At 37.9% G+C, this 10,000-nt stretch overlaps 1 protein-coding gene and 1 long non-coding RNA gene across 2 annotated transcripts in view; both read right to left on the bottom strand.

The window, feature by feature from the left end:
• The window catches only part of LOC145296039 (diacylglycerol kinase theta-like), a 1,210,689-nt gene that overhangs the window by 920,279 nt on the left and 280,410 nt on the right, over positions 1–10,000 (bottom strand). The window lies entirely within an intron of this gene.
• LOC145296040 (uncharacterized) overlaps positions 1–10,000 on the bottom strand; it is a 231,177-nt gene that overhangs the window by 13,623 nt on the left and 207,554 nt on the right. The gene's annotated exons all lie outside the window — the stretch shown is intronic.

Consider the following 10,000-nt stretch of genomic DNA (forward strand, 5'->3'; position numbering starts at 1 on the left):
ACACTCCCAATGCCAAAGAACTAGCGTCAACCCACACATTCACAGTGTCCCCATCGACACACCATTCTCCACGGGCAGGATCCTCCTTGTTAACTCTCTCTAGGGTTTCTGTCGTCATCAGAGTTAGAAGAGCATCATCAGATACATCATCCCAATCTGTAGTTACTAAACTTGCCCTGCGTTTGATGACGCCCACAGCTGCTCGGAGCCAGCGACACGCTGGTAAGTGACCAATAATTTTCCCACACAAGGAAAAAATAGTCCGCCGCGTAATAACATCAGGGATGTTTGGAATCTCACTGCCACGCCTCCATCGTAAGGTACCGTCTTTCCCGCAAACGTCCAATCCTAATACCCGTGCTCCATCCCTCAGACGTTCGGGATCCTTGCACTCCAACCCGAATCGAGCTAACTTTTCTCTGACGTGCGACGCAGATTGTATGTCTTCATTGACGTACACATCATCAATATAGGCCGATGTTGCGTCCTCAGTGGTCTTTTCCTGGGACAACACCGCATTTACAATGGTCTTCATGATTTGCGGTGCCACATTCAGCCCAAAGCCAAGCCGAGTTAGGCAGTATCTCTGACCCTGGAACCACACTGTCTGGAACGACCACAATGTCTCATCCACTCGCACCTGCAAATAAGCCTTCCGCAAGTCTATTATAGACACATTGGAGCCCTTCTGGCGCCATTCTCTCAGCTTGCTGGCGCACATGTCAGCATCGGCAATGTACGTCTCAATGTATCTATTGAGTTCACGATAGTCCAGCACCGGACGAACTTTTGATTTGTTATGCTGGACTACCGCCATTAAGGGAATCAGACCCTTGGGTGGTCCCAGCTTGTTGGGGTAGAGGATCAGCCATCCATCCTGGATCCATGCCTCAAGTTCCTTCTCGTATTCATTACGGGCCTCGTCAGGTATCGAGTACTCTGCAATGCTATTCTTGAGTTTGGTTGGCGCCCTTTCTTTCTGTCCACTTCCACGATGCAGTCCATGCTTTTTGGTGAGGGTCGTAGTCCACCTTAAAATCAGGCCGATCAATGTGAACTGCAGCACACACTGGGGTTTCCAAAAATCGCACAGTCCCATCCCTTTCAATAACCACTCCCTCCAGTGCCTTAATAGCATCATATCTCAACAGTACATCGAATCCCAGCAAATCCCCTCGCATCACCAGCACATTAATGTCTGCGGCCACACCAGAGTCTGTGTGGACTTTGACAGTTCCGGCTCCACAGCACGCTTGCGTATTGCCACCTATTGTGGTTACTTTGATGTTCTGCTTTGTCCAGTTTCGACACAACTTGGCACTCATGATGGTGTGTGAGCACTCGGAGTCGAGAAGAGCTGAACAAGGCACTTGGTCTACGTATACATTTATTGTCGGTTGCACCTCAATTAAATCTTGTCCGGGAAACAGGGCGGCGCTGACGTCCTGTCCCGCACAATTTTGGGATAAATGTCCATAACTACCACATTGGAAACAGCGTGGGCGCCCCCGCCCCTTGTTAGTACAATTTCTTGTGATATGGCCTCGCTGGCCACAGCAGAAACATCTCCCATTGATCGTGGGTTTCAAACTGGGACTCTTTTCAGCATTAGTCTTGGCTGTCTGCGCCATCATTACAACCGGTTCCCTCAGGTCCTCCTCATCTCTGATAATGGCTCGAGCACGTTCTAACAAATGTTCCATGGGCGTTACAGATACGCTGGTGGAAGCCCTCAACAGTTGCTTAACATGGGTGGGCAGGCCGGCCACAAACGCATACGCCAGTGTTTGCTCTGACACTCCATTGCCAAATAGAACTGCAAGTTTCTCCAGCTCTGCGAAGAAGACGTCCACGGTTTCTCCTGGCATGAGCTTCCTAGTGGCAAATGTTTCGTAGGCCGTACAGGGATCCATGGCAAATGCCTTGTATAAAGCATTTTTTATACAGGTAATATCAGCCTTCTCCACGGCACTAAGTTGCTGATATACACTTAGGGCGCCTCCAGCCAATCTCAGGGGAATCACGGGATGCACCCCCTTTACTTCACAGAGGTTGCAGGTCAGATCAACCCTTTCGACCCAGTCGACAACAGAAGTGGATCCGTCGAATTCGGGTATCAGTTTTAAATCAAACTTTGCCCCACCCATAGTTGTCCAGGAAAAGAGACAAAACGAAATAGCCGAAATAGCTTATGACCTTCACCTTCACCGAGGTGCACGATTTATACGATCTTCACCGAGGTGTGCGACTTGACACACAAAAAAAACGCCTCTTAATCACCTGCTAACGCACGCGTCACTGTAACGTCCAATGACAACAACAACAACAACCTTCTCACTCGACCTGCCTTTTATACCACTATCTCAATCCCTTCTCTTGCGCATGCGCCTGTAGATTCCTGACAACCTCGAGACTTCCGCTTATAAAAACCCAAGTTTTGTTGTCGCGCATGCCTATACAAGGCACAAACACGTGGGCGTTTGTTGTGTTGGTAAGTACTACACTCTCTTTTTCTCTCTCTTCTATGACAAGACAAGCGGCGATGGGACAAGGGCGAAGGGAGCAGGTTTTGGTGAAACTCAGAGCTCCTAGTCTGCACCTGCACGCTGGCGGTGGACACGTGATGGTCGCTCTCTCTTGGAACAGAGGCTCGGTCCTGTGTCTACTACTGGGCAGGCCTATTGAGGACCACCGCTGCCCACCCTGAATAGGGAAGGCCCTAGAAAATATGGACTAAAAATCAGAAGTCAGAACTGTGTTGGAAAGTCGCATCCAGTGGGACACCCTATTTTGCGGTCGAAACCAGAAAAATTAAAAAAACAAATCCACAAATCTAACCTTTGGTGCATGGAACGTAAGAACCCTGCTAGACCTCAATGACACGGACAGACCAGCATGACGAACTGCTTTGGTCTCAAAGGAACTCGCTGCTCTTAATGTGGACTTAGCGAGACCCAACTCTCAGAGGAAGGTAAGCTGGAAGAAAAGAGCTCAGGATACACCTTCTTTTGGAAGGGATAAAGATGAAAAAAAGAATACACGGAGTTGGCTTTGCTATAAAGTCACATATTGTGCATGATCATCAGCTCACACCAACAGCTGTAAATGAGAGACTTATGTCTCTTAGAGTCCCACTGCCTTCTGATAACTTCATTACTGTCATTTCGGCATATGCCTAGACACCGACAGTGAAGTGAAACAATCAGTAAGATCATTAATCAGCCAAAGTCACAGTTGGTTTAAAGAAAAAGAAAAATCAAGACTGGTTTGATGAAAACTGTGCTGAAATTAATCAACTCATTCAAGAAAAGATAAAAGCTCACCATGCTCATGAGCAAGACCCTCAAAGCCGGCATAAAACCAACATCTACAGAAACCACAAAAAACAATGTCAATCAAAATTACGGGAACTAGAAAACAAATGGTGGCAGCTGAAAGCTTTAGAATTTTAGGGTTTTGCAGAAGCCCGCGACCTTAGAAATTTCCATGCCAGTGTAAAACAAATTTTTGGCTCCATCAGATCCTCCATCGGAACACTCCTTGCAGCAGAAATATCATTATCCTCAACGATCGACAATCAATTCTGGATCATTGGAAGGAGCATTTTGCCACTCTACTCAATAAAGAATCTTCTGCAGATGAGGACTTTCTCAAAATGGTCCCACAGTACCCAATGCAATTATGTATGAATGCACCACCAGCATTTACAGAATTTCTAATTCTGATGGAGCAAATGAAAGTAAATAAAGCCTCAGAGCTTGACATTATCCCTTTCGAACTTATCTACCATGGTGGACAACATTTGAAAACAAGACTATTCATTCTCATTCTTAAGATGTGGAAAGAACGTCAAGTACCAAAGGATCTGAAAGACGCAGTAATAGTAACGATCTTCAAAAAGGGTGACCGAAAATCATGTGGCAATTACCATGGGATTGCCCTTTTGTCCATAATGGGAAGAATCTTTGCCTGCATACTACTGAATTGCTTGCTGCAAGTCATGGAATCCGTCCTCCCAGAATCTCAGTGCGGCTTCTGTGCCTCTCGGAGAACAGTAGATATGATTTTCTGTGCGAGACAACTGGAGGAGAAAAGCAGGGAACAACAGAAACCCCTCTTTCTTGTATTTTATGATCTGCAAAAAGTATTCGATAGCGTTCCAAGTGATGCAACGTGGAAAGTTCTCAAGCACCAAGGCAAGGAAACAAAAAAGTTTCCAGTTACCTGTGGACTAAAACAAGGTTGTGTCCTTGCACCTACCCTCTTTTCCTTATATCTTGCTGCAATGCTGCACGAACTTCCCCCAAATAACCCAGGGGTGGACATTAGGTACCGTTATGGTGAGGGACTTTTCAAGCCTGCTAGACTAAAATAGCCTTGTGAAATTCCAACACATCACAGAGCTTCAATATGCAGATGACAACATGGTACTTAGCCATTCCAAGGAAGACATCCAGAGATCCGTAAACAACTTCACGGCAGCCTACCATCGCTTCAGATTCTCTGTTAATATTGGTAAGACAAAAGTGTTAGTACAACCAGTACCCAATACCATCTTACAGGACGTAAGCATTCACATAAATGACACTCCTCTTGAGCAAGTAGATCACTTTCCATATCTCGGTAGCATAAAATCGGAAAAGTGCTCAAATGAAAATGAAATAGAAAGCCGAATTGGCCTTGCCTATGGAGCTTTCCGTAAACGGACGAAACGCGTCTTCAATAATAAACATCTTTCAATAAAAACTAAACTACTGGTATACCACATGATTCTTATACCTATGCTTCTGTATGGGTTTGAGACTTGGACTATATACCAAAGTGATCTCATTAAACTTGAAAAATTCCACCAACAAAAACTTTGAGCTATGCTGCACATCAAATGGTATGACTATGTAACCAACACAAGCGTTCTTGAGAGAGCAAACAGCTGAGGCACAGACTCCATTGATTTGGGCATATCCTCAGAGTGGATGAAAACAGACTCCCTTGACAAACCCTGTACTCGGAGCTAGCCACAGGAAAAAGACCCATCGGCCGCCTACTACTGTGATATAAGGATCAACTCAAATCAACCAGAAAAAACGCCGAATTTGATCTTCACATCTGGGAAGCAACATCTCAGGATCGGTGCCTGTGGCACCAATCCCTCATACATGGTATCAAAGGATACGAGGCAGAAAGAAGGCAAGAAAAAAATCGTGCTGAACAACAACGCCCACTGCCAAGCATTGCTTGTCTTCTCTGCCCACGCAAATTCCACACTCAGATTGGTCTAAGAAGCCATCTGCGATCCAAACACTGAGGGAAGAGGAAACTGAAATCCTCAGATACGAGAAATTGGCCGCCGCCACCGCCGACAATTTATAATAATACTAATATATAAATTTATATATAAATATATATATATATATATATATATATATATATAAAAATGTAAAAAAAATTTTTATAATTATATATCTATATATATTTATTTATATATATATAAATGTAAATAAATTTATAATTATATATATTTATATACATAAATATATATATAATTATATATTTATATATAAATAGATCTGAATATATATAAATTTATTTATAATTATATATAAATAAATATAAATATATATAAATTTATTTACAATATTTATTAGCACTCTCTATATAGGGATGGCCCGTACACGCCTATATACGCCTACAAAACAAAACTATCCAAATCTCAACTAAAATCAACTTATAAGTTTCAAAAAGCACATATTCTTACAGAGAAGCGTCTTACGAATCCAGCGAGTGTCAGAACGTCGGTTAAAATGTCAAAAGGGAGCAAAAAAAGGGTACAAAAATGGCCAATTGTTCTTCTTTCTCCTTTCTTCTTCTGCTTTCTTCTTTCTTTTGAGACAATGTATCTCGGTGTACGAACGGTCTCTGACAACAGTTCAAGCATCAATCGACTGCTCTTTAAACGGAGAAGTGCAGTGACCCATCGCTTTTTAGCTAACTCCATAATTAAATAAGATTACGTGTAATAACAAGTTTTAAACACTATATACCCAATGTAGACAGACCACTTTGAACACGGAACTTCTCTCAAAAGGGACAGCTCCAAATAATACACCGGATGCTCACAGACGTTCCAGTTTGCCAGTGGCCTATATTTCTTGGACGCTGAATATTTGAGGTGAACGTTAAGGTTTTTTACTTTAAACAGTAACCCACCAGCGTTAATGAAACCACGAAATCTTTATCTCAGTTGATCAAAATTGTTATAAGAGTAACCTATCAGCAAGTACGACGTCAAAAAACAATGTTATAAAAACAAATAATTCTTCAGATTTTGGACTGTAAAATATGTACAAAATGTCAATGCTGTGAACAGGATTCGAACCTAGGTTAGCACGGCCACAACGTGGGGTCCTAATCTCTAGACGATCACGGCTAACACTGACGTCTGTCGCTCTTGGCAGAAAGACACATGACTACTGTCAAACTATTGAAAAATAAGGAGGAAACTTTAAATTCTCACGCATGCACAAAAATACACTATAGCAACCATTGTTAAATGCAGCTGAATCTCTTCGCTCGCTAAGAAAAGTAGATCAGACCAGTTCTTCTAAGAACTCACCAAACGGCAAAGGAAATAAGTTAAATTAACCGCAAAAGAAACTGCAAGAAAGTCATCTTCTAAGAACTCACTGGAAGCTGACCAAAAAGAATCAAAATCCAAGCCCTAGCCACAAAAATAACTAGATATTGTGGCTACTATACACAATCTACTAATAAAAACAAGTAAGTTTTCTAAAATAAACTACAATAAATTAACCAAGTAACCTCACACTGTCACTGATTAGGACTTCATATAAAGATAACAACTACACTATTGGTGTATATACCGTTCCACACTTTAACTATTGGTGACGGGGCAGTATCTCAATTCTACAAGAGTTGTCTTGCTATAAGATAAGTGATATTATAGTAAGATACACATAAGTGTTATATGTTTACATTTAATAAAAAATGCCAAAGTCAGCACGTAGTAAAAAAGCTCAGAGAAATATAGACTATGAAAAAAACAAAGTCAAGGTATTATCTGAGCAAAAAGAATACTATCAGAAAAATGCTGAAATAATAAAAATTAAGTATCATGCAAATCCTGAGGCAAAGAAGGCTGCCTCACGTGCTGACTTAAAAGCACGGTATAACAGGGATTCCGAGGGGAAAAAAGCTGCCTTACATGCTCTTCATAACAAAGAACCAGAAAAAAAGAAGGCTGCCTCACGTGCTGACTCAAAAGCACGGTATAACAGGGATTCTGAGGAGAAAAAAGCTGCCTCACGTGCTCTTTATAACAAAGAACCAGAAAAAAAGAAAGCTGCCTCACGTGCTGACTCAAAAGCACGGTATAACAGGGATCTCAAGGGGAAAAAAGCTGCCTCATGCACAAACTATTATAAATATAAATATCAAAAACTGCCAAATCTTTGCCAAAACGCCAAAGAATGAACCAAGAAAAATTTAATAGTGAAGGTATGAACATTTTAGAACTTTATAATACTCTAACTGTTTTATCAGAGAGGCGGTAGCACTCTCTATGTAATATAGAACCGATGAACCAAGAGGCAACTCCAAAGACCTAAAACCCAGCAGGAAGCGACCTGCTACTAATGGAGGTGGCAATGAGCCGCCTCCTAAAAAAGACAATACTATCATGAATGTAAGTTTAAAAATAAGACTGTAAGTAAAAATACTAATTAACAAGAATAAAAAAGCATTGAAAATGCAAAAGGATATAGGGATGGTATGCCAAAAAGTATACAAACAAGATAGCTATGAATGGCTAGGCACATGGAAATAGAATTGCATCCAAAGTATAGCCCTATAGCTTTTTACAACCGTAATGATGGCACGGAATGAAGATTGGAGAAAAGCTATAGGGCTATACTTTGGATGCAATTCTATTTCCATGTGCCTAGCCATTCATAGCTATCTTGTTTGTATACTTTTTGGCATACCATCCCTATATCCTCTTGCATTTCCAATGCTTTTTTATTCTTGTATATAAATAGATATAAACATATATAATTTATTTATATTTATATATAAATACATATAAATATATATAAATTTATTTATAATTATATATTTATATATATATACATACATTTATATATGTATATATATGCATAAATATTCATATATAAAAATATAAAAATAAATATATAAATATATACATGTATATATGTAAATATATATATATTAATATATACATATAAACTTATATCTATCTAAATATATATAAATATGTATATAATTTAGTAATTTAAATTTTATTATTATAAACAGTTAAATTTTAAATCTAGAATTTTTCTCATATGCAAAACAAAGGATACTATAATATTTCCTTAATACGTGAGTTTTCGATGTCTATTTATCTCCTCAGAGGAAAAAATATTAGCAAATATTATAAATAATTTGCACCTCATTTGCTCAATGTAATAAACATAGAAAAGTTTAATTAAAAGTTTTTAAATCATAGAATAAGTGAAATTAGATGTTGGTACAGAATGAAAAGGATATTGAACTTCAGATACAAATTGTATGGTAAATCCTGAAGTGAGAGTTTTTGGTAGCAGGTAGGTAAATGGATCCAATGCATATCGTAATTCTTCCAAGACATAAGGTAACAATTTGAAGTAGGCATGATTCATTGGTTTCTCCTTTGGTTAGATGAGATATCCGGTGAATATTTGATTATATCAATCCGGTGAAGATGTTTTTTAATAAACATATATTTTTTTATTGTTTATTTTAATATATAAGCTTTATAATCCACTCTAAGTGTAAAATCAATCATCCAGAGACAGACAAAACGAAATGAAAAAAAAAAAGAAAAGAAAAGAATTGCTTAACAAAGCCAAGCAAAAATAGACATTAAAAAAAGTTAGATGCAGCTTTAGTGACCAAACTTATATTTATGAATATATTTATAAATCAGCAACAGTGAAAATGATTTAAATTTACTATGACTTAACGGTAACCAATTGAATCCTTATTGTAAATTTTGATGTTAAGGGAAAGGTAGTAGTGGGAGAATCAAATTTGAAGTGATGAAGAAAAAGAAGACAAGAAGAAAAAGGGAGATATAGAAACAAGGGGGGAAGGAAAAGAAAAAAAGGAAGGAAAGAGAAATATAGCAACGCAACTTATGGAAGTTCAGACCGACTTTGACAGGATTCAAAATATTGATCAAGGTCCTGAGACAGAGGTAGGAAAAAAGAAAAAGAAAAGAATAAAAAGAAAATCAACTAAGAAAAGAAATGAAATGTTATAAACAAAGAAATGAAATGTTATAAACAAAGAAATGAAATGTTATAAACAAAGAAATGAAATGTTATAAACAAAGAAATGAAATGTTATAAACAAAGAAATGAAATGTTATAAACAGAGAAATGAAATGTTATAAACAGAGAAATGAAATGTTATAAAGAAATGAAATGTTATAAACAAAGAAATGAAATGTTATAAACAAAGAAATGAAATGTTATAAACAAAGAAATGAAATGTTATAAACAAAGAAATGAAATGTTATAAACAAAGAAATGAAATGTTATAAACAGAGAAATGAAATGTTATAAACAGAGAAATGAAATGTTATAAAGAAATGAAATGTTATAAACAAAGAAATGAAATGTTATAAACAAAGAAATGAAATGTTATAAACAAAGAAAGAATTAATGATAATAATAACAATAACCATGAATATAAAATTAATTAGCCGTATAATACTATTTCAACTACCCATACTACCCCTAGTAATAATACACATAATAATAAAGACTAAAAAATATACATATAATAAAATAATTATAAAAGTATAAATAATAATAACAAAAATAATGGTGATGATAATAATAATAATCATAAGAATGATGGCAAGGTAAACTTAGAAAACCAAAGTAACGTATACAAGAATATAAAAAAAAGCCTACGAAAACAGGATTGCAAACCAGTA

The sequence above is a fragment of the Euprymna scolopes genome, chromosome 16 (genome assembly GCF_053919585.1).
Source record: "Euprymna scolopes isolate OS-2025 chromosome 16, ASM5391958v1, whole genome shotgun sequence".
In the NCBI taxonomy this organism is placed as follows: Eukaryota; Metazoa; Mollusca; class Cephalopoda; order Sepiida; family Sepiolidae; genus Euprymna; species Euprymna scolopes.